This window comes from Tursiops truncatus, chromosome 17 (genome assembly GCF_011762595.2).
Source record: "Tursiops truncatus isolate mTurTru1 chromosome 17, mTurTru1.mat.Y, whole genome shotgun sequence".
NCBI classification, from domain to species: domain Eukaryota; kingdom Metazoa; phylum Chordata; class Mammalia; order Artiodactyla; family Delphinidae; genus Tursiops; species Tursiops truncatus.
In genome coordinates, this window is record NC_047050.1 from 24246537 (window position 1) to 24272641 (window position 26105).

Sequence of the window (26105 nt, forward strand, 5' to 3'; positions counted from 1 at the left end):
GAACCAGATAGAGCAGGGCCAGGGTCCTTTTCATGGAACTGACATCCTGGTGAGAAAAGATAGAATACACACAGTTAAACCAAGTGGCATAGAGTGATAAATGCAGCAAGAAAAAAAAATGAAACCAAGTAGTATGAGAAAGAGTGAGTAGGGTTGAAGACACTTTATATGGGATGGCCAGGAATGCTTCTCAGGGGAGGTATTGTTTGAACCCAAAACTGAATCAGGAGCAGAAGGTAGGCAAGTAACGTCTGGCGGCATAGTGTTCCAGGCAGAGGAGGGCAACTGCAAAAACCCTTTGTGGAGCGGACAGGGGGCAGAGTGACAGAAGCTGATGGACAGAGAAGCAATGAGGGACAAGATGCAGTCTGATATCTGAGTAGGAAGCAGAGCCTGTGGGACCTGGTACTTCTAGTTAGGGATTTGGGTTTGTCTGAAGGTCAAGGGAAACCATGGAGGGTCTCAAGTAGGAAATGCCAGAGCACTTTAAAAAATACCCTAGCTTCACTCTCAGTAATGGAAAACTTGATATTTGGAAATTCTTCTTACTAAAAACAACTGAAAATACTGGAATATATATATATATTATTATATTATATATATATATTATATATTATATATATTATATATAATATATATTATATTATTATATATTATATATATATTATATTATATATATATATTTAAATTTCCTTAAAGTGACAAAGAGCTAATAAAATACTGAGAAATTACTTGGCGTAGATCTGGGAATCCAGAGATACAAGTTCAGCTAATAGGGCTGGTTTTGCCCTGAAGTATTTATTTGTGGATCCAGAAGAAGTGGCTGAGAGGCTGAGCTGTACTTTTGGCAACAAAGAGAACAATTGACCTTTGTCTGATGGTAGACAGGCTGATTTCATCTTCCATTGTCTTAGAAAAAGAGTTCCTAATGGTTGAAAATTTTGTTACAAGGATGTTCATCAAAGTGCTATTTATATCGGCAGAAAATTGGAAGGCACATAACTTTCTAGAAATGGAGGGCTGATTAAATAATCATGATGTGTCCATACAATAAAACACTAACAGACATTTAAAAAAGTAAAAAGACTAACAAAAACTTGGAAGAAGCCTCATAATATGCTCTAAGGTGAAAAAAAATCCTGACTATAAAATATTATGTAGGGGAGTTTAGGATTGACATATACATACTACTATTTTTAAAATAGATAACCAACACAGACTTACTGTATAGCACAGGGAACTCTGCTCAATATTCTGTAATAACCTAAACAGGAAAGAGTTTGAAAAAGAATAGATATATGTATATGTATAACTGAATCACTTTGCTGTACACCTGAAACTAACACAACATTGTTAATCAACTATAGTCTAATATAAAATAAAACATTTTAAAATTATGTACACATCCCATTTGTGTAACATTATGTGCATACATGTAGGAAAATATACAAAAATGTTAACAGTGGTTATCTCCTGGGATTGGGGTGATGTTTAATTTCTTATTTACTTGCTTATATATCTGTAATAAGAAAAATGCAAAAACCTAATGCAAATTGCTCTGTATTTTTAATGATAAATAAATAGTATATTAGAAGATACTGCAGAAAAGTACAAATAAGAAAATAAATAGTCCTGGAAGCCTCACTTCCGTAGAAAATCAATATTAGTATTTGGTTATGAGGCATTGAAATAATTCTTTATAAATTTATGTGCATATAGATCCCAAACATTTTATAATGTTTGGGATCATAAAACACAGTATTCTGTTGGCTTACTTTTTTTTTTTTAACTCAAACAAATATAGATTCACATTTTTTAAACCTCACAGTATTTAACTTTACTTCAACTCAATTTTTTATTTTATCAATTTTCTATTGATAAATGTTTAAGTTTTTGAAAGTTTCAGTTATGAACAATGGTTCAATGAACATTCATATACATTAAAGTAATACAATCATTAAAAAACGTTTACAATAGCATTTACCCTTTAGATAGGTCCCCACAGCATTTACTCAGCCTTCCTTAAAACACAGGCCAAGTAGTTGCCAGGCTGCAAACAAAGCTAACCTCACAAAGTGGTAGAGTGCTGTAGCACGTGATTAAGGAAACTTCTACCCTACAAAATATTTTGCCCCCAAGATGCAATTTAACTGTTTTAGCAAGGAGCACATCTTTTCCTTTATACAATTAAAGATCTAGAGCGAGGGAATTGTTGGTTCTAAAGTCATCCTTTTTGAAAAGTTAAAGTTATTTATGATGGGCAGTTTTGCTCTTTCTCATTTGCTGGGCTTTACACAAGGCCATGATGTTCACTTGGGCATAATTCCAAGGGCCTCCATTCTCATTCTCATCTGAGTGGATGGCTCTAGGTTGTGTGAAAATTATGGGGCATGCCACCGAGACCCTAGTATTCAGTTTAGTTTGTTTTTTGCTTGGTTATTTTGTTGGTTTATTGAATTCTCCAACCAGACCATTACTAACAGAAATACATGAGAAAAAAATCCCAGGAATATGTTTCAGGGTTTCAGAACAGTAGCAGTGAAAATAGTGTTTACACAGAAGTTCAGAAAAGTTACATATAAGAGAATAAAGACTTTTTTCATAATTTAGACAGAGTTGGTTTGAAAAAGGTTTTCAGCAAATCACATAACCAAATATAGAAATGAAGGTTGCTAACTCAGGCTATTGCACTAACCACTAAACTTAGCTTCCTCTCTTGGCTGCACAGGGCAGAAGCACAGGAAGAAAAAAAATGCCACTCTTTCTGGAACAAGCAGACTTTTGGAAAATGGCTAGTTCTGGAGCTTGACCTATACGACGCATCCTCCTACAAGGTGTGTACCACACCCAGAAACCTTGGAGAAATCATGACACAGATGAGATAATCTCAAAACCTTCTGATTTCATGTTGAAGTGATTAATGATGAGTTCTGATGAGAACTTAAATTCTTTACTCTGGAAATAGGTGGTAATTCTAGGATCCCAGAAAGTTTAAATCTGTCAATTCTGTTTGTTTGGGCAGTTGATGGGAAAATGGTGTTGTTTCAAGTCCACGTATCACGGGCACAAATACACATATTAAAATAAGAAATAAGGCACCAGATTAGAAAGAGGCAACACAATGTTAATGAAGGCAGTTATGTCCAGGAGGTAATTTTATTAAAGTGTCATCAGAGTATTTGACAAGTAGAGAATCACATCTTCTCTATCATGTCTCTTATTTCACTATACATAGATTTGTATACCTGCAGTCATTCTTTTTGGACCTAAGAGAAATATTTTCTTTGTACCAAGAACAAATTCACATACAAGTCAGTTCTTCTTCATTGTATTAGCTTTGCTTAATTAGCAGATGAGGTCTTTGAGTCCCATTCCAATGTTAGCATGTCTGAATGGACTAATTGTTTGACTGATTCATTCATTCAATTCAGCAAATGTACATTGAGCCCCTACAATGTGCCAGGCATTGTGCTAAGAGCTGGACAAAATACAAAATTGAATAAAGGTGAAAAGTCCCTGACTTCATGAAGTTTAGAGTCTGGAGGGAGACATAGATAATAAACAGAACACTAAGGTAATAATTATAGATTGACAAAATTGCTGTGAAAGACTAAACAGGGTGCTTGATGGAGAATAACAGCGTGAACCAATAACGTGTCTCTGGGGAGGAGAAATTTAAGTCAAAACCCGAAGGAAGAAAAGGATCCAGGCAGGAAAGGAATGGAAAGAGTATTTCTAGCAGAAGGAATAGCGAGTGCAAGTGGCACGAGGTAAAGTCATAGTAAAATGTAGACACTCATATCCCAGTCCCTTGGGCCAGATATATCTCTGATTCAGAATTTGATTTGCATTTTAGAAAGTTAATATAGTGTGTATATGATATCCATATATTTACCCATGTATTATATGTCTCCCATAGACACCTGGGGACAGTACCCTGTAATCAAACACATTAATATATCTGCAGTGGAACATTTAAATATTAACACAAAATGGGATAAATAAAGACTATATATTTTTTTGACATGGCCTTCTGTCGGTTTGCTTCAGGCTTTGCTGTCAAATGAGTTCAGGTCCAATTAGGTTTTGCCACCAGCTAAATTATGAAAAAAATCATTTTTCAGAGCCTTTTGGATTTGTGGATTAGAGATTATAGATCTGTAATTTCCCCCACTTTCCCCAATTATTATGACTAACATTCAGTAATTCATTTATTCAACACTTTCTTTTTTGAAGGATTTTCTATACATCAGGTAGTGTTTTGAATGTCTAGAAATGTATTCAACATGACAATATTTATGTATTTTAAAATAGAAAGCCTATTTTCTTAAATATAGCTAAATAAGTTTGAATGTTAATTTTATACCAATATAGTAAAATATTACTAACAACAACTTAAGAGAAACAGCAAGAAACCCCATAAGCCAGCACAAAGTATCTTGGCGTGTAGGCTAACTCAGAGAATCTAGAATAAGTTCTTGTAAGAGGGTAGTGAGGGGCTAGAATCTACAACTGGTGCCCCTAAAAATCCTTTAATGTGATACTCTTGGAATCCATTCAGAAGTTCCCGATACTCACATTTGCTTTTGATAATTAAGGGAGCAATTGTATCTTTTGGATAATTCCTGCTCCAAATAATGAGTTTCAATTCTGTTCTTGCATAGTACCAGATACTAAAGTAAGAAATTTGTAGGCATAATTTCACTTAGTCCTAAAAAATAAGATAGATATGAATATTATTTCCTTTTTACAAATCAAGAAAGAGTTTTAAAAGCAATCTAAAGGGGACACTGGATCTGCATCAGTAGAGCCAGGCATGCCTGGGGGTTTACCCCCTGCTGTCCAGGGTAGTAAAGGACCAATGACTGACAGGTGTGGAATGAGAATGCTCAGGCCCCTCGCATCAGGTTAGGACAACTCTGAGATGTAATGGACACTCCAGAGGTGTACAGTGGACCAGGTGGAGCCAGCCTTCTACAGAACTGACGAGACCACACCCTGCCTTGGTTTCCTCCTCTTCCTGCTTCCCCTTCTTCCTTGCCTTCCAGATCTCTCCCGACTTCCTTTAGCAAGTTGCTTGCTCAAAAAGTCTTGCCTCAGGGTCTGCTTCTGCTTCTGGAGAACTCGGAACAGCCCTGCTGAGCCCTGGGGAATTCCCGACCCATGGAAACCATGAGAGATAATGATTGTTGTTAGTGATTGTTGCTTGAACCATGATTTGGGGCACTCTGATAGGCAGTAATAGGTAGTCAGACCTCTCTGCAATGTTTCAGTACGTGTATGCAGCAAGGAGTTCCTAGCTCTTCCTCAGCAGGATCTGTGGCTCAGTCCATCCCGATCTGACACACACACACATTCCAGATATAGGGTTTCTGTTCTCGCTGTAGTGTATCAGCTAACACCACTATCTCAGGGCCCACCGAGTGTCTGATCTGCTGAAACAGCATTGCCTTGGATTAAGGGACCCACTTTATAGTAAATAAGGTGTGACAAAGTGTACATGACATGGGATCCACTCGTCCTACCATGAAGCACCTCACTTGGAAGATGCTAGCCTGACAGAGCATGGAACAGTCCTTTGAAGGCAAAGCAAAGATGAGGTGTGGTCCTTCAGGGTGTGTTGTGTACCACAGAGTAACAGCCATTACATACCACTGGGTACCCAATAGGAGGAGTATAGAGGTCCCAGAAACAGAGGCAGGAATAGGAGTGGCCCTGATCATCATCACTTCCAGTCACCTACTTCTTCTTTTTCCTTTGGATCTGCTTCTATAGTTCCTTCTTTCTCCCCCAGCTTTGGTGTACTTCCAGCAGCCACAGCTGTGGCTCTTCACGGGCAGACTGTCCTCTTCGGACTACTGGAGACATTTTTTTTTTTTTTTTGTAGTACGCGGGCCTCTCCCTGCTGTGGCCTCTCCCGTTGTGGAGCAACAGGCTCCGGACGCGCAGGCTCAGCGGCCATGGCTCACAGGCGCAGCTGCTCCACGGCGTGTGGGATCTTCCCGGACCGGGGCACGAACCCGTGTCCCCTGCATCGGCAGGCGGACTCTCAACCACTGCGCCACCAGGGAAGCCCTACTGGAGACATTTTACTTTCAAGTGAGGAGGGCTGGAGATGCCCTCCTTTCCCCACAGGGATGCCGGTGCAGTTGTGGGGAACAAAAGCCCTTGCTCTGAAGCTGAACTTGCCCTCTGACTACCCCCACGGAACCAGGATGAGCTGAGGTCTCATCCTCTCCTTTCTTCTGCTTCGAGGAATCTGACCTAACTCACTCTCCAGGGTCACAAACAAAATAAATGGTGGGATCAGGACCTAGGGTTGCCATACTGAGCAGATAAAAACACAAGATACCCAGTTAGATTTGAATTTCGAATAAACAGCAATTTTTTTAGTATGAGTATGTCCCATGCAATATTTGGGACATACTTGTCTTTAATTTTAAACACTGTTTACCTGAATTTCAAATTTAACCGGGTGTCCTATATTTTATTTGGCAACTGTATCAGAACACTAGCCAAAGTCTAATTCCGGTACCTATGAGTTTTTTAATTAATAAATCATTTAAAATCTGTAAATAAATTCAATGCACATATTACAAAATTCAAAAGGTAATATTGTAACCAAGCAAGGGCTTTTGGGCAGAGAGCCAAACTTTGACAGTGGGTTTGTAGCAAAGTAAGTGTTCATTGCAGGGCACCAAGCAAGGGAGTGGGAGACAAGCCTCAGATCCACTCCAACTTGATCATAGAGTTGGGAGTGTTTTAAAGGGGAAGAACAAAGAAGCTGGGGTTAATCATCGTTTTGTGACATTTCTTAATTGGAGGTTTGGAAGTCAGGACGTCTCTGGTTTACGATTCTCTGGCCAGGTGGTCCATGGCTAGCTCCTCTTGCTCCGGAGAAACAACCTGGTTTGTATGTTAATAACGATTTCTATAATAGCAATTTTAGTACAGTAACATGTTATCAACAACAGCAATTTTAGTCATCTGACTCTGGTTGATTAGTGTTCAATTAGCACAGGATTGAGGTCAGAAGGGACAAGAAGGGGAATAAAGGTTTGGATAGAGAGAGTAATCATAAACTCAGCAGGGGAACTTGGTTTTAGGGGGACTCTGTTTCAACAGAGTAAACAATGTCTCCCTACACCCCTGTGCCCAGCCACTCAGGTCTCCCATTTAGAGGCTATCATGGTAGCCTGTTTCTTATTTATCTTTCTAGCAATATTCTCTGTAAATGCAGGTACAATTATATATGCATCTCTGTACTTTTCTTTATTAGTTTAACAGCCAATCTTGGAGAAAGGTCTTATCAGCCCCTCTGGAATTGCCTTGTTCTTTTTAATAATTACACAGTTCTTTACAAAGGCTTATTAGTCACGTGGATTGTTTTCAGTCTTTTGCTTTTATAGATAACCAAAGTCCGGGCTATCTTGCTTTATTTAATTTAAAGAGACTCCAGAGTCGAAGTACCAAAATGCAGATCAACAGATTGAAATGATAAATGCTCCTAATAGAATTGAGGAGAGATGTAGTTTACTTGATAATAAGGTAGAGGAAGTTCAATGGATGCTATCTATGTTCTCTGACATTTAAAATTATTCTGCCCTCCAATAAGTATGCTGGAATTTTTTGAGTGGATATGAATACATTTTGCATGTAATCCTTTATAATAACTCCCCAAGAAAACTAATAACCATTTACCGATACAAATATGGTTATCATTTGCCATAGGAGTGAGAATTCATGGCATTGTACTTAATGTCACCTGGGAGTCAGTGCGTTTTCTAAAAGGAATTACTTGACAGCGGAGTGCCTACTGCTCACATGCACAAAGGCAAGAATGTATTTTAAAAAGACTGTTTCTGGGATAAGCAGAAAGGCCTATAAGTCAGTAGCATTCCTTTCTAGAAAGGCAGCCTTAGAGAAGGAAGAACAGATGAGAGGTAGGCTCCTGGAAGTTTGGTATGTTAATATGTAACAGAAGGGAAGATTCATTACAGGGAAGGAAGACATAGAGCCCAATTTGCTCAGAGTTGAGATATATGCTGGGTTTGGGGGTTACAGAAGATTGACAAGGGCACGTAGATCATTGAATAGGGAAGTTCTTGCTGGCTGCTAAAATGATGGAGAAAATGGAATGACGAGGTGGCATGCATGAAATTCTTGTTATAGACTGATATTTTTGGAGGCAGCTGTGGGGTTAGAAATGTCCCCTGCCCTCAGTAGATTTATAGAATAATAGACTGACATGGAAACAAAGATGCCCTCTAAACAAACACAGAATCATTTTGAACAGAATTCATATAGTACAGTATAAAACATAAGTAATATACATGGTGTAGATTTCTTTAAACTCCGTAATTCTCTGCTAGTCAAGCGTACTGAACTAGACCCTGAAATAAGCCTCAGCAAAAGCAGGCTAATGTAATAAGAATTTAGTTTAAAAGGGAAAATACAGGTTCTTTAATTCCTCTGTATCCTGGGTTTTTCCCTTTCCACAATTAATCTTTTCGCTGCCTTTCAAAACTCTTCTGGTAGATTTAAAAAATCTAGTTCTATGATAAATTTATTACTTGGAAAAGGAATACTAGCCGAGTAGGCCCTATAGCTTTGGCTTTTTTTCTTTTGCAGTACGCGGGCCTCTCACTGTTGTGGCCTCTCCTGTTGTGGAGCACAGGCTCCGGACACGCAGGCTCAGCGGCCATGGCTCACGGGCCCAGCTGCTCGGCGGCATGTGGGATCCTCCCAGACCGGGGCACGAACCCATGTCCCCTGCATCGGCAGGCGGATTCTCAACCACTGCGCCACCAGGAAAGCCCCTGGCTTTTTATCTTACAACAAATGTCCACTGGGGCAGGGTGCAAGTATTCTCTGAGTTGTGTGCCTGGTATGTGTGCTCTCACACTTTGGTTTATATTAAATAAATATCACAGGAACTGAAACGATCTAACACTCTCCTCAGCCACAGGATTTTCTTCAGCACTTCCTTAGAAGAGCTACTATAAATATACAAGCCGCATCACCCCCTTACAAATAGTACTTGACACCACGTGAATGAGTTTCTTGAACAAACTCATTCCTTTGGGGAGGGGCTAGAGTGCAAAAAATACAGTTTCTTCTAAAAACAAACAAATAAGACGCTGATATTTTTCCAGGCATTGCCTGGTAGTACTAGTGTGCCTACAATCCTGCTTCTTATTTCTTACTCTTTCTAGGCTACCTACATTTCATCATTTCCTCACAAGGTAAAAGATGGTAAAAACAGTGAAAATGATCTTTATTCCTAAATCTTCTCACTTTCCTGTCTTCATCAGTCCACTGATGGACTTTCCTATTCTCGTGGGCTGGTATCGTAGGGCAGGAAAAAGTTTTTCTCGTCCTTCTTAGGGTCCTTGGCTGGGTCTGAAAATTAAACTGACAGAGACAGATGAACAGGAGAAAAGCATACAAATTGTATTGAATTTTTACATGTACATGGAGCTTGCACAGGAGAATGAAGGCTGGAAGAAGTGATTGGAGCAGGAAGCATTTGTATCTTTTAGGCAAAGAAACAATAAATTTGCAAAGAATTGACAAGAAAAAGGGGTTTGGGGTATTTCCCTGCTGGCACAGTGGTTAAGAATCCGTCTGCCAATGCGGGGGACAGAGGTTCGATCCCTGGTCCGGGAAGATCCCACATAAAGTGGAGCAACTAAGCCCGTGTGCCACAACTACTGAGCCTGCAAGCCACAACTACTGAAGCCCATGCGTCCCAGAGCCCACACCGCAACTAGTGAGCACAGGCACTGCAACTACTGAAGCCTGCACGGCTAGAGCCTGTGCTCTGCAACAAGAGAAGCCACTGCAATGAGAAAGCCACGCACCACAATGAAGAGTAGACCCTGCTCGCTGCAACTAGAGAAAGCCGGCACAGCAACGAAGACCCAACGCAGCCAAAATAAATAAATAAAAATTAAAAAAATAAATAAAAAATAAAGTGTACAATTCACTGGTTAAAAAAAAACAAAAAAAAACAAAAAGGGGTTTGGGCTAAGGGTGGTAAACGGTGAAGAAGTAACTTGGAAGATAAGAGTTAGTTTAACAAGCTTGTTTTGCAGATTCTTCTGGTGCCTTCTTTGGGCTAAGAGTCTGTCTCCAGTGAAAGGAGAATTTATTTCCTGTGTTTAGGCAGAAAAGAAGGTAACTTTATCTGCATTTACTGCTTCTTAATTGCCTTCAGCTCAAAATAATTTTTATGTCAAAGAGGCATACTTTGGGATGACATTCTGGTTTCCTTCAGCAAATAGGAGTCATGAAATTAAATAACTCTAAGCCCGGAGGTACTTGGAAAGGCCATTTGGTAGAAAAATCCAGGAGAAACAAACATAGACTCTCAGATTTTCAGGGCTGGAAGGAAACTTAGGAGAATACAACCCCATATCACATATTTGAATCTCTCTGGAAAGATGTAGAATTGTTAAAAGCAATTTCTAGCTTTTTGAACCGTTAAATTTTTTAAGCCTACTCCCTTCCTACCTTCAAAACACTAATTACCAATTCCTAACTTTCAAACCAATAGTATTTTAAAATGTCGTAATTATTGAACTTAACACAAAAAAATAACATTATATGTCACTGCCAAAATTATGTTCATGATTTATTTATTTTGCTTTAAAACAGTAATTCTTTCTTTCCCAAGATAATCTTCCAGTATATTTTTCTATTTTCTCATTTCTCATAACAGTGAAAAAACAGATATTAGCTCTGTTTTCCTCTTCTTGGTTCCAATCTCAAAGGGTATTGAACTGGAAACTTGAGGGGCCTAATCAGCAGAGAAAATAAGATAAGAAAAAGTAAATACAATAAACTATTTAAAAAATCAATTCTGAAGCGGAAGGGACCTTAGTTAGATATCATCTAGCAAAATATCTCCATATTGTAAGATGAAGAGAGGAAGGTACAGAATGTTTGTGTGACTTGTCCAAGGATACACAGAGGCTTAATGGTAGAGCCTCTGCAAGGTCCCATTCACTTGACTTCCAGACAGGGCTCTAAGAAAGATCTCAAGAGAAACTTCAATGCATAGAGTATTTTGGTTTCCCTCAGTTTATGAAAACATGTTTACTAGGCATTTGGATTCTAAGAAGTTATTTTCTTCCTTCGTTCGTTCGTTCATTCCTTCCTTCCTTCTTTCCTTCCTCTCTCTCTATTTCTTCCTTTCTTTCCTTCTCTATACTAAGCAGCTAACTCCAATTTGAACTCTTTTGGCTTCAAAATTATAGGAAATATTTATCTACTGAACCAATTCAATTCTCAGACAATTCTCAGTGTCTGGAAAGAACTCCAGAGACTCCCAGTTCTTGGCTATTTATAATAATAGAAGGGAAGCAGTAGTATAGGTAATCCAAATTAACAAATAATTCTTGAGAAATTTCAAACTAAATTAAACATGGAAATTAATAACTAGATTGATATATTAATGGGATCATCCTTCTTAGGCAAGGCATATATACCAGAATGTTTAGGGCTTTGCTTTCAAAAGGGGGGGACTTACATGACATCATTCAACAGTATCCCTACAGCCTGTAAAATAAATTTTATAAGAGCAACTAATATTTTGGAATATACTTCAGATAGGAGAAGTCTAAGCAATTGGTTATGGTTTGTTTTAAAGTATGGAATATATTCAATATATGAAGGAAAGGGGATAGTAGAGCTGATAGGCCTTCTGTGATAAAGTTCCTAGGGTGGATCTCATTTGGAAATGCTAAAAAGTTGAGAGAGGAACCAAGAGGAGTGATCACTTGTAACAATTTCTAGAAATATTATTAATGACGCTTTCCCTGTAACCCCTTGTGCTCATTCCTGCCTGCCCCCCACCCCAGTGAATTATTTTTTCAAACTCATTCAAACTCTGTGCATCTCCTCTCTTCTGATTATCATTATCTTTCTGATTCTCACTTTTTTAAGAGAGAAGGTAAGCTACTGTTTCTATTGAATAGGAATTCCATGTTTTACATCTCTTCTCTTTGAAAATTTTGCAAAGTAGACATCATGAATAATTTAGAGTTTTCTTTTATTGGAAACATTTTTTAAAGACTGCATCAACACACGGGAAATAAAAAGATGTTCTGATACAAAATGAAAAGATGCTGACCTGTCAGTTCACTGTCCTAAAGACCAGTGTGCATCCCTGTATCGCAGAAGTTCTTGAATGATTGTTTTTCAAACTGCTAGATTGGAAGAATACAAGTGGATGAAATTCTTCTTCATTCTCTGAAGATGGCAGAGTTCCAGATTCTTTAGACTCTTTTTATTTTTAAGGATCATGTGACCCTTTGCATTTTCTGTTTTCTTTAAGTTGATTCTTCTTATATAAAGGATTCCAGAATCAGACACCTTTATGGACAAATGTTTTGCTAAAAAGCTGTTCTTCCTTTACCTATAGATTTTCCTCTTTCAGGCCATTCCCACTTCCTCTTCCTTAAATATCTCATTTCCCAGTTTTTGACCACTAGGTGTCATAAGTATTCACACAAATGACTCAAAGATATAAAAATAAACTTTCTCTTAAAATGAGCCCCTGAATATATGACTTTCCATATGCAATCTTATATGATTTGGGCTCACATATTAGTTCCAATTTACATGTGATTCAAATTCAGATTAGAAGGTTCAGGAAAAGTCACAAAATCAAGGAAAAATGAAATGGAAATCTTGTGGTGTATAAATGGTTTGTCAAAGGGGCAAACCTGTGTAGCTTTGAACTCTGCAGAACTTGTTCCTTCCAGACCCCCTTCCTTACTTGACCTCCAGAGTTTCCTTAGACTCACTGTATGAAATCAATAGGCACCTCCTTTTAGGAATGGGCTTCACAAGAGCACATTGAAATAGCCTTTGGAAATCTTTGCATTACTTTGCAATAGTGATACTCATGAGACACTGGAACCCACTATCATTCTACTTATTTGAGTTTCAGCTGAAGGGGCTGATACATTAGAAGATTATTTTCAAGTCATGGCTTTTTAAATCTAGGTTGATCAATTCTAACCTTTTCATTTTGTGTTGGGGAAATGATACCTGCAGTAGTTTGCTCATTGTCGAAAGATGTTAGCAGAACTACACATTGGACGCATGTCTTCTGACTCCCAGGCATCCTAGGTCTTCTGTGTAGTTCTACTGTTCTTAGGATAGATTCATGTATCTGCCTTGGAATTTTGAAAAAAACAATAAACCAAAGTATTCCTTAGACTGTGTTCAATATTATAACAAAAATCTCAGCTCAGTAAGCTTCCTCTGTGGAGATTTAATGTTAAAAACAGAAGTAGCCTGTTAGTTGTTGGCACAATGACAGGAAACAAATTTTAATGCTCTCATTTTACAGAATTTGCAGATTTCATTTTAATTCAGACAGATGGAATAACTGTTCCATTTAACTTTTCTTTGTATTGCAAGTCAACCAGACCTATACATATCTTTCAAAGAATTTTTTAAGGAAGATGACCATATTTAATGAAAAGATAATCTTTTGGTATTCTAAGTAAAAAAAGAATACTACTGTTGTTCTCACCAAGATAGGCTTAGTCATTTGACTATAAAAGCAGTGAAAATATTGCATTTTAAGTAGCTGTACCATAAAATAATGAATTTTATTTGTGTAAGGTACTTTATTACTTGAGATGAGAAGCGCTGTCCTTGTATGATCAAAAGACCTGAAGGGTCCATGTCCTTGGTGTTCACTCCGTTCCCATGGAGAGGACACTCCATATCCCTCTGGTAAATATGGCCCTTTTGTTTATTCTGACTGAGCTTTCCATGGTAAGTCCAGGCGCAGAATTTCTTTTGGGTAAGAATTTTCCCTAATTACAATACTAAACAATTACTTTACCTAAAGTCTCTTATACAAATTTTAAAAGACTGAATTAAAAATTAATTCTTTGGCCACAATGACAGTGCATGGAACTAGTTAAACTAGTAATTCTGAGCATTGTTTAAGATGTTTTACCAAAAAATGTTGTAAGGTCAAATAAGTTAGAGAAATAGGTTGTATGCTTGAAATCCTTTCTTAGACATTAAAAATGCTGCTTAGCGTATTACAGGCTCTGAAAAATCCTTCAGTTAAGCAACTTGCTCAAATCTATTGAAACTAACATTTTCCAAGCATCATTGGTCAGAAACGTTAATTGTAAAATACCAAATAACATCTTGTGAAAAACAGGTTGAGAAATCGATTGCCCAAATGACATACAATCCTAAATCAACTACTCTGTTTCTTGCAATGTGCAATCCTTCTATTGGATTTTTATCTCATTTATCGTCAGTATCTAAACAGTATTCCCTTGCCTCCATGGCTACTTTCTGGCCAGTAAGGGTCATAGTTGCAACACGAAAGGCCAAAACCCTGCTAAGTTTATACACAGAAATTTCCAAGTATCAATATCCTGTCAACAGATGGACTATTTTAAAATATTACTTTCCTGCGTGTTATAAAACAGTTGTTTCAGTTGATTTCCTCTAACCCATTTATTTTCTTTCACTTAATGTAAAATTTTTCCATGTCAGAGTCCATGATTGATTACTAGAGGTCAAATAAGCCTGGACTAAAAATACAATTGTTGTATTTCCTGGGAGTTGACATTATGGCTGTTACCTTATTGTAGGAGTAAATTTCACATTCAACATAGAATACGAACTCGTTAGTGTGGCATAATAGGTTGAGTGCAGTCGTTTCTAAGGTGGCATGGAAGTGGTACACCCAGATCACCACTGGTTATGTGGGATTAGCACAAGAAAGCAAGATAAAGCAAGGTAACCTGGCTACTGTCTCACTTTCTTGTTATCAGTTGGCCTTGGGTCCTGATACTTCCATAACTGGCTTATTCCATAAACCTCACAGAGAATTGTTAACAATATTTCTGGATACAGCCATTGCTTAAGTGATTTGCTTTCCCTGTGAGTATTTTTTATTTCTATATCCTGCAAGAGAGAATTCATTTAGATTATTTTGTCACCATCCCATACAAAGAACTCTTACTAAGCAGTTTTATCCCAAGCTACTGCAAAGACCATTAACTACCTTCAAGTTCAAGTTCAATCCAGAAATTAGCCCAAACTCTAACTCCATTAGTTATGTGCAGAGTATCAATTTCTTCTCTTGATATACATGCCATGAATCCTACAAAAAAATTTCTATAAAGAATTACTTGCTCTTTCTGTCATCAAGGGTGATATAATGATTGTGGTTGTGGGAACCCAGAGTTTCATAGAATTTGTTTTGGTCCAAGACATATTATGATCTGGTTCCCCCCTGCTACTTCAACTGATATCCCATTACTCTTCTTCTTTCTTTATTAATAATAAATGGATTACTAGTCTCCAAATATTCCATGATTTTTCTTGCTGTCCTTTTTTGCATATGTTCTTCTCTTCCACTGGAATGCCATTCCCTTCCTTTATCACACAATTGAATTCTTCTCATATTTCCAGATTTGGTTCAAGTGATACCTCTTCTAGGATATCTTTCATGTTCATTCCTAAGCTCAAAGAAAATTTTAATTGCCATGAAAAACTTGAGATTAAGGACTTCAATAGTTAGTGAATTACTTGGGATAGGAGTAGTTGCTGTATCACACAATCCTCAAAATATATAATTTTTCAAATATGTATGATAGAAGTTTACTTGTCAATCACATCAACTCCCAAAGAGATTAGTGGGAAACTTTCCTCCAACTAGTGATTTAGGATTTCAGCCTCGTTCTGTCTTATAGGTTCACCATCTGACACTGTGCTTATCTGTATTCAGCTAGTGGAAGAAAAAAAAAGAGTGAAGAAGATATAACCACTTCTTAACAATCTTGATCTGGAATTAATACACGCTTGTTTCCATTACTAAGAACAAGTCACATGGCCCCAACTAGGTGTATTGAGGTTGGAAAGTGTGTTGCCTGACTGGGTTGCAGTTCCTGGTAGGAACTCCAGGAAGGAAATGCATACATTTGGGGCATAAGAGTTAGCTATCTCTGCTACAGTTAATATTCTTATGTTTGCAATGACATAAACTCCAACTTAAGAAAGATTAAGCACCAAGGTTGTTTTAATGAAGTCATCCAGGGGGTTGTTCAGAGAAGCCAAGGAAGAGCTGCAGGGATCGGGCAAACTGGGGAGCTTCAGATATAGGACCTGGACACACAATGCCATCATGGTTGTCTTTTGTCTCTGTTTTTCCTGCTTATTGATTTTATCCTCTTCTATTGCAGAGAGATGGATTCATATACAGGGTGGGGGTGTGGGAAGGTAGCCAATTCCCGGCTTAGAGTCTCCAAATTTTGTGATTCTAGAGCAAAGTAAGAATACATTTTTTCCCCATTTTGCTATATAAAAATTCCACAGACAGACTGGACAACTTAGCTCACATGTTCACCCACTGAACCAATCACCGTGGCTACTGCTAAAAAGTGAGATATATATAGGGCATTTGTGGACCCAGTCCCTACATGACTTGGGACATTATAATCTTATTTCAAAAAGTCCTAGAGTAAGTGGAAGAATTTTATTGTCAAGGTGGCTACAAACTTGGGATATAAACTAGATTAGAAGAAGGGCTTCAACACATTGGAGAAGTGTATGCAGCAAATAAGGAGTATGGGAGCAGTTCAGCTTCTGCTGTTTTAGCTGAAGTCCAGGCTTTGTTGTTCCAGTTATAGAGCACAGGAAGAGCAGACTGAGCATAATTCTGAAGGGCCCTAGGATTTTTGGAATGGTAAGTGAACATCGGCTTCACCACAAAATCACCAATTGCTTCGGCCCCTAACAAGAGAGTCAGCCTGTCCTTTGAAGATTTGAAGTCAGGCATTGACGTCTCCTCTCTAGATATGAAAGTCTAGGTGGCATCTTCTTCCAATATAGGGTGGTTTCATATACACTGAAAGTCTGTTGTTTCGTGTAACCACCTTCATTAATCATCTATAGCCAGATCTTCTGGATAACTTGCTGCAGCTTGTATATCAGCACTTGCTGCTTCACTTTGCACTTTTATGTTATGGAGATGGTTTCTTTCCTTAAACCTCATAACCAACCTCTGCTCGCTTCAAACCTTTCTTCTGCAGTGCCTTCATCTCTCTCAGACTTCATGGAATTGAAGAGAATTAGAGCCTTTGTCTGTATTGGGCTTTTGGCTTAAGGGGATATTGTGGTTGGTTTGATCTATCCAAATCACTAAAACTTTCTCCATATCAGCAATAAGGCTGTTACAGTTTTTTTTTATTATTCATGTGTTCACTGGAGTGGCAATTTCGATTTCTTTCAGGAACTTTTCCTTTGCATTCCCAACTTGGCTAACTGTTGGGTGCAAGAGTCCTAGCTTTCAGTCTATCTTGAATTTCACCATGCCTTCCTCCCTCACATTAATCATTTATAATTTTTGATTTAAAGTGAGAGACGTGTGACTCTTCCTTTCACTTGAACACTTAGAGGCCATTGTATGATTATTAACTGGCCTAATTTCAATACTGTTGTGTCTCAGGGAATAGAGAGGCCAGAAGATATGGAGAGAGAGGGAAAGGCTGGTGGGTGGAGCAGTCAGAACAAAGGATTTGAATAAATATTTTTCCAAGGAAGACATACAAATAACCAATAGGTACATGAAAAGGTGCTCAACATCACTAATCAGGGGGATGAAAATAAAAAGCACAGTGAGATATAACCTAACACCTGTTAGAATGGCTATTTTGAAAAAGAGATAAAACATGCTGGCGGGGGTGTGGAGAAAAGGGAGCCCTTGGGCACTGTTGGTGGGAATGCAAATTGCTGTAGCCACTATGAAAAACAGTATGGAGGTTCTTCAAAAAAATCAATAATAGAACTACTGTATGACCCAGCAATCCCACTTCTGACATACAAAGGACACAAAACCATTATCTAGAGAGATATCTGTACTCCCATGATCGCTGCAGCATTATTCACAACAGCCAAGGTATGGAAACAACCTAAGTGTCTGTATGTATATCTTAGTGTCATGTAATTCATAGGCAAACCTAATCCTAGCTAATCCAGAGAACTTGCTCATACAGAGAATAATGAAATCCAGATTAAAAAGCTCTTGGGGGAGGGATAAATTAAGAATTTGGGATTAACAGATACACACTACCATATATAAACTAGCTAAACAACAAGGACCTACTGTATAGCACAGGGGACTATATTCAATATCTTGTAATAACCTATAAAGAAAAGAATCTGAAAAAGAATATGTATATATACATATATATATGTATAATTGAATCACTCTGCTGTACACCGGAAACATTGCAAATCAATTATATTTCAATAAAAAAAAAACTCTTGAGGGGCTAAGATGATAGTCAAAGCTGTTGTGAAATAAAATGGAATATAAATGTAAATACCAACAGTTTAAAAATATTTCCAAGAATAAACTTGAGGAGAACTGGCTAAAGAGTAGTTTGTATATAAAAACTTGAGTGTGGGTTGGGTGGGGAAGTTGGCAGACACAAGTTTCGTATGGGTGAACGGGGGAAATGTACCTTCAACTATTTAAAGGGTTGTCATGTGGAAGAGTGTGATGCCTAATTTGCTTTTTTCCCAGAGGGAATACTTAAGACCAATGAATAAAATGTACTAGAGGCAAAATTCTGCTCTATATAAGAAACCATTTGTCAGTAACTCAGGCTGTCTCAAATGAGAATGCATTGCTTCGTGAAGTGTTAAGTTTCATCATCATTTGAAATCTGACCTTCATTCGGTGATTTCTATGGGGCAGGTGCTTTGCATCTGTTTTCTCATTCAGTCCTCACAAACCCGTGAGGCAGCCTGAGTTTTTATCTGTTTTACAGATTTGGAAGTCGAGGCTTAGAAAAGTCAAGTAACCTACCCAGTACGGTCCTGTGGTGAAAGGCAGAGCCCCGCTGGGAAGCTGCTTTGCCTCCCCCTCTAGCTGTCCATCCACAGAAGCCGTTGGGCACAGGCTGGCCAGAAGGGCAGGGGCAGCTGGTGGTACTGCAAACCACGTTCCGGAGTTAAGCCACATCTAGAAAAACCTCTACTTCTTTATCTTGAAAGCATTTTCTTAACTCTAGTAGTAGCATTGAGACTGTGTGTGATATGGCAGGAGAAACCCCACTGGGTTGATCTAGGAACCTGAAAGTAAAAAGGGAAAATCATGAGACAAGTAGGGGAATGGATCAAACCACCTAAATTTAAACGCTGAATTTTCCCCTTCTAGTTGTATAGTTTGGGACAGGACATGTAAACTGTTTGAACCTCAGTCTCCTAATGAGCAAAATCCAGGTAATTATAGCCAACTTGCACAGTTGTCATGATAGCTGAAAAGTAGAATGATTAGCTCAGGCCTGTTGGCCGGGAAGATGCTCAGAACTGATCATTAATTCTCACTGACACCTGGCATGTGCTGAGGTGTGTATTAGTTGCAGCTCGTGGTTAGAAAAATTCAAATACTAGAGTTCCTCCAGGATTTAAAGCAGAGAATTAAACTCATCTAGACTACATGATTTTTATGATGCCTTATTCACTACTTGTCTAGAAATTTAGAAATTCACTCTTTTGATGAAACATACATTGTAGGGACTGGAAAGCTAAAAACGACACTTCCCAGGCTCACCCAAGATTAGGGTTCTGGGTATGATTTAGGTTTTGCCTATCAAATACACTCATGCAAGACTTGAATAAGTGAAAAAAAATAAACAGGAACAGAGGCACAGAGGCCGTGGCATGCAGTGTTGGGGAAATATAAAAACAAGGTCCCCTGCTAACCGAGAAATCCTCCCCACAAAAATAGAAAAGAAAAAAATGTTGTTATTGAACAAGCCTGAACCAGAATGTGATGTGAATTACAGGTAACCTGGTAGGAGACTGCAAGGAGAGAAAGGAATCTCACCCTTTTGTGCAGCTGAGCAGACACAACCCATTCCATCCGGCTTCTCAACATAAACAGCACAGGACAGCACAATTTATCACACATGGTTGGTCCTAAATTCACTTGGTAATTAGGGTAACCACCTGTGCTCATTGCCTTTACCCAAAGGAAAAATAAATTTCTTATATCATTATGACAGGAGGTAGGTTTGCAACTTAGAGGCAGGAGCCAGCTTCTACCCTCCCATAAAAACTGAGAGATAGGGGCGTTCTCTTCCTTGATGCTAACATTTCAGAGTTGGTTTCTAGGTTGAGGAAACATTCCTGGGTTATAAAATTGGCAAGAGGCATATTTAGTTTTTAAAAAGGATTACAAATATTTCAAAGAAACAGGAATTATAAGTTTTCTAAAGTGAATGTTCTAAGAAAAGGGAGAGGGAGAAATGCTTCATTTTATTTCAGTACAAAGAATTAAAGTTTTTTTCTTATTTTTGATTTGTTTTTGCCCTTATATAAATCATTATGCGTACATGGTCCAGAGGTCAACATTTAAGTGGTGGCTTTCCATCCTCTCATCCCGATCAACAATTGTAGGAAATACTCTTTCCTTATATGATGACTAAGATGATGGTCCACTTGAGACTGCAGCTTCCTGACTTGCCAGCTTCCTGGTGATGACAATTAGCAGTCCTTTGCTGGGCGTGTTCTGTGGTGTTGATCTACAGCATCCTGGGTTTTGTACCTCCAACATTTCCAGTTAGTTTGTATGCACCAAATTCACTGTATGAAATCCCTTTCTTCTTAAGTGCCTGAAGTGGTGTCTGTTTTCTACAAATGAACTCCATCTAATTTCAAATCTAATAAAAATATTTCATCTAGTGAGCCACAACTCTGCTTTAGACAAAGTTTCTTCAAGATTATTAGTTTAAACAGATGTCTAGAATTTGATACTTTAGATGATTTTACTAGTGAAATTAATGCTCTAACAGGCATAGGTAAATGCCTGTTAACTTTTGATTATTTTATGGATAATATAAAATAAATGAGACTTGAGTGTGTTCTTAATTAGTTTGGGGAACTTCAAAAGCGGATTTCCTGTACAAGGATTTCTTTTTTCTTTTCCTTCTTTTTTCTCCTTCATGTAATAAAAGAAATGCAATTTTTGAGTAAGGTAGTCCAAAACATAGTGAAATTTAAAAGTAGAAGGGGTGTGGCTAATCTGGGATGTTCTCATTTCCAAATTTCAAGGAACAATCCTGTGTCATATAATAGTATCCAGTTCTTCTCATGGTTACAGACATATGTCTGTCCTCTCATCAACAAGTAAGGGCTAATTCTCTTCCCCTTGGACCTATGCTGACCTTGTCACTTGCACTGACCAGCAGAATGTGGCAAAAATGACTGCAAATTCTGGTCTAGCCCTTGAGAGACCTGGCAAATCTCACTTTTGCTCTTTTAGAAGTCAGCCTCTGTTAAAGAAGTTTGACTATCTTGCTGAAGAGAGAGGACACTTGGAAATTGCACTAGGGATGTGAGACTGTGAAGGGTGACAGCCAGCCCCCAGCCATTCCAACTAGCCAGACGTCTCTATGTCTTTGTACCTGCTGACCCTTCCCTGGAAAGACCTTCGATCTCCCCTTTCCTAACTAACCCCATTCATCCTTCCAGACATGGCTCAAGTGTCACAAATTGTAGATCATTCAGAGAAGCACGAAAATGTGATAATTACTGCCCAGTTCTTCTAGGAATCGTAGCCTGGGGTGAAGTGGGGGGAGAGATGGGAGAGGCTTCGCATATAATTAAAATCATTTTCTATATATTTATTATTTAGTAAATGGTTACTAATTGCTAGTACTACTAATACAAAATACTAATAAATGAAATACTAGTCATTATATAGCAATAAATGTTATATATTATCATGCAATGAATAGTGTACAGGAAATTTGAATAGTTACTATTTTAAATATAATAATAAAGTTATAAATTCCAGGCGGCCCTTGGCCCCTGCCCAGATTTCCCTTCCCAGGTCCTCCTCAGCCCCATGTTTGATATGTATAAATAATGATTTCATAATACTTATTATTACATATAGTCTTTTACCTCTTAATGATAGTAATAGATATTTAGTAAATAATATTAATTATTGAGGGATAAAGTGCTAAAAATTGTAAGGCAGTGAATAATATTTAGACAGTTAATCTTACGTTGTAATTATATAAAATATTTATTTCCTAGAGCTCCATGCCTAAACCTCATAGATAATTCACTTCAATTCTTAAATACCATGCTTTATTAATAGTGCAGAATTTCAGCCTCCATTAACTAACCTCTGCAGTTCTGTGCTGACACTCCTGTGCATTAGCTTGAAGAAGCTGCTGTTTACAGTGCCCAGGACTTCTGAAAAATTCTTTTTTTATAGTCAATAAAGGAGCATAATTATGTTAATACAGCATAGCACACCCTACCATTGTATGTCACAGTAAAGAGGTTAAATAACTGTCATATAACTGATACAACACAGAAATAAAGTCAGGGGGAAAACAGGAGTATTGTCTCATGCAATCTTACTGCACTGTCACTTGGTTCTTAATGCCTTTGTAAACTGTAAACAGATGTCATAAACCATGTCTCTAAATGATCATGGTATCTAAAGAAATAATGACATGTCAATAAACTATATTCCTACTTCTGATTCTTCCTGTCTGTATCTAGTTGAAAGTTGGTGCTGTCCTTACCATGTCCATTTGCCAACCAGTAAACTCACTGACAATAAAGAGATGAGTGCAAGCTCCAGTGAGCTAATGATGCCAAGGGTCAAGTCCCTTCCTTAACTTCCCACAAAAGTGCTCTTTTATTTTTTAGTTATTTTTGATTCTCTAACTCCCTAGAAGAAAAGATGCTAATATTAGTATGATGTTTTGACTCCCACTAGCCTCCAAGAAAGAGTTTCCACTCCAAGTCAACATAGAAACCCATAAATTTAGGTCCAAAGGTAATGTTTTGTTTAGCATCCACTATGCACCAGGCTCTTTGAGTTTTAAGGCACAGAAACCCATTCAAAGTAGGTGATGTAAATTGGGATGGGGCCGAAATCATTTAGGACATCAGAAAAAAAATTTAAAGAGTATACTCCATGATCAGTTGGGAATTATTCCTGGAATGCAAGGATGATTCAACATATAAAGGCATAAAATCCCTTAGTGGCAACCAAGGATGGGGCAGTGAGAGTGGTCCACTCTGAGTGCAGGCAATAAAGGGATGAGTTGTCTGTAGAGAGTTTAAAAATGATAATAAAATCATCTAGGTGGTGTGCTTTTGAATATCATCAGGGACCAGCAATTTTAACAAACCTTATGATAAAATAACCCACCCCCTGAAAAAAAATCTTTTGTTGGTCTAGATTCTAAATAATTGTTGTGCTTAAGTTGAATTTTAATAATATATGTAAGTTTCACATTAGCTTGTGTTTATTACTTATTTATCTTTTCATAAACATTTAATTCTGCATGGAAGCCTATTTGAAGAACTCCTCAGTTATACACTTGCTCTCCTACACACATGCAGATTCAGGTACATGTATTTGTTTCGAGGGCAAGGCTGTAAAGTTTTGAGCTCACTTTGGGTACAGTTTGTCTCCCTGCATATCCCTCAGTGTAAATAATAAAAGATAATGTAGTTTTTCTTTGTTGTGTGCTTAGAATCAAGGGAATGAAAATTAAAACTACAAGGAGATAACACTAAACCCCACTAGAATAACTAGAATTTAAAATAACTGATAATGCCAAGTGTTGACAAGGATGCAGAACACTGCAGAACCTCTTTGGGAAGACTATTTTTTATCTATAAGAGTTAAACATCTTCATATTCTATGACCCAGCAATTACATCCCCAGGTAAATATTGAAAAGAAATACATATGTACACCAAAAGATAAAATAGAATGTTGAAAACAATATCATTTGTAACTGGAAACATTTCAAAGAGTTGAATGAATAAACCAATTGTGGTAGATTTATACAATAGAATAACACACAGTAATGAAGGAAAACCACTGCTACTCTCAAAACCTGAATGAATCTCATAAATATATTGTTGATCTATAGAAGCCTTATACAAAATGATACATAGTTTATAATTCCACTTAAATAAAATCCAGAAACAGGAAAAATTGTTCTCTGGTGTTAAAATTAAGGGCAATTCAGGCAGCTAAAGTATGGCCTCGGAGGGGCATGAGGGTATTTTCTCAGGTTCTAGGAGTATTCAGGTTTTGACCTAGCTGTCACTTACATGGGTGTGTGCCCTTTGTGATAGTTCAATAAACTGTACCTTTATGATTTGTATACCCTTCTGAATGTATAATTCAATAAAAATGTTTATTGAAAAAAGATAGCCAACAGTTAAGGTATAAACAAAAGATCTAACAGGCATTGCATTTGGGGATATGAAATGCAATCTGATATGGGTGGACTCATGAATTTAGCTGTAACACATTCAGATAGAATTCCCCTTAAGAAAATCTGAAACAAAGAAATCCATATTTATAAGAAAAATAAATGAAGAGCAGCATTATTTACATAGTATTAAATGCATTCTTTAAGGAATGACTCTCTTTTTTGGTTCATTGAAATGTAGTGTGAATTTCAAATGTTTTATTCTAACACTCAGAAAGAAATTTATTATGTAATTTTTTAAAGTGCTTTAAGTATTCCACCTTCCACCTCACAACTATGTATTTCTTTTTCCTGCATATTTACCTTATGAAACTCTAATAAAGTATCTTTAGTATCATTATCATCATCATCATCATTATCATTATTCCATTGCTTAACAGTGACAAAGAGCTTTTTTGGATTGCACGATAAGCTCAGAGTTTAGGAAGGCAGATATCAGACTCACATTCCACATGAGCAAACAGGCTCAGACTGGGTATAAGATTTTCCTCATATCTTACCACTTATATGAGATGAAGCTGCACCATAGTCTGGTAGTTTCTGTTCATTAGGCCTTGAATCTGTCAAGAGTCTTGGTTGTAAGCCACTGAGACCAAATGTGGTTGAAAAGAAAGAGAGAGAGAGAGAGAGAGAGAAAGGAAGGAAGGAAGGTTGGAAGGAAGGAAGGGAGAGACAGAGAGGAAGGAAGGAAGGGAGGGAGGAAGGGAAGGAAAAAGAAAAAGAAGTGGAAAAAGAAAGCCAGAATACATATATCAGAAGCATATCAGGTGCACAAGTATTAACAAGAGTCTGGAGCACCCGTCTTGGAAAACTGGCAGTTCCAGGCAGCTCCTCAGGCTTGGCAGCAGGAACTATAATGCAGAAACCATCTGGTCTTTGTGTTGCAGTTGGGATGACTCTGAAAGCCAAAAGGATTTGTTCCTTGCTCAGAATTCAAAGTTCCAGGAAGGAGGCCTGATGGACTGAGTTTTGGTTTTATGCCCACTCCTTGACTACACAAAGGGGCCAGGAAGGATTTGAGTCCCTTCATTCCTGGGTGGAGGCAGTCATAGTTGGGGAATTTCCCAAAAGGGGTATTTTTTGGGGACTTCCCCTAATGAGATATTAGGGCAGCAATCCCCAACCTTTTTGGCACCAGGGACTGGTTTCATGGAAGATAGTTTTTCCACAGACCAGGGTAAGGGGGGACGGTTGATGGTTTGGGGATGATTCAAGCGCATTACATTTATTATGCACTTTATTATTATTGCATTGTAATATATAATGAAATAATTATACAACTCACCATAATGCAGAATCAGTGGGAGCCCTGAGCTTGTTTTCACTTGACACCCACAGATTGGGTTTTGATATGAGTCTGCAAGCAGTTGATTTATCATGGTCTCTGTGCAGTCAAACCTCTCCGCTAATGATAATCTGTATTTGCAGCCGCTCCCCAGTGCTAGCATCACTGCCTCAGCTCCACTTCAGATCATCATGCATTAGATTCTCATAAGGAGCACGCAACATATATCCCTCGTATGCGCAGTTCACAGCAGGATTCAAGCTCCTATGAGAATCTAATGCCGCCACTGATCTGACAGGAGGTGGAGCTCAGGCAGTAATGAGAGCGATGGGGAGCGGCTGTAAATACAGATGAAGCTTTGCTGGCTCACCTGGTAACAGTCTGTAGCCTGGGGGTTGGGGACTCCTGTATTAGGTTGTTGATTGGAGTGAGTTGTTGGATGCTGGAGAGCCGAAGAATGGCAAAAGTCTTCTGTAATACTCATCTTCTTACTGGAGAAAA

General features: G+C 38.0%; 1 long non-coding RNA gene across 5 annotated transcripts; it reads right to left on the bottom strand.

Annotated features, from left to right (window-relative positions):
* Positions 1–1615: 1615 nt before the first annotated feature.
* LOC109548514 (uncharacterized) lies at positions 1616–25906 on the bottom strand. 5 transcript variants are annotated; one of them, XR_002174599.3, is made up of 4 exons: positions 25605–25906; positions 20397–25217; positions 18866–19131; positions 1616–9414 (listed from the first exon to the last, which is right to left on the bottom strand). It is a non-coding gene; the product is annotated as an uncharacterized lncRNA (long non-coding RNA). The 5 variants fall into 5 exon arrangements; XR_012327237.1 differs by having other exon boundaries at positions 1616–10801; XR_012327236.1 differs by lacking the exon at positions 1616–9414 and having other exon boundaries at positions 16050–19131; positions 20397–20723; positions 22197–25217.
* Positions 25907–26105: the final 199 nt, after the last annotated feature.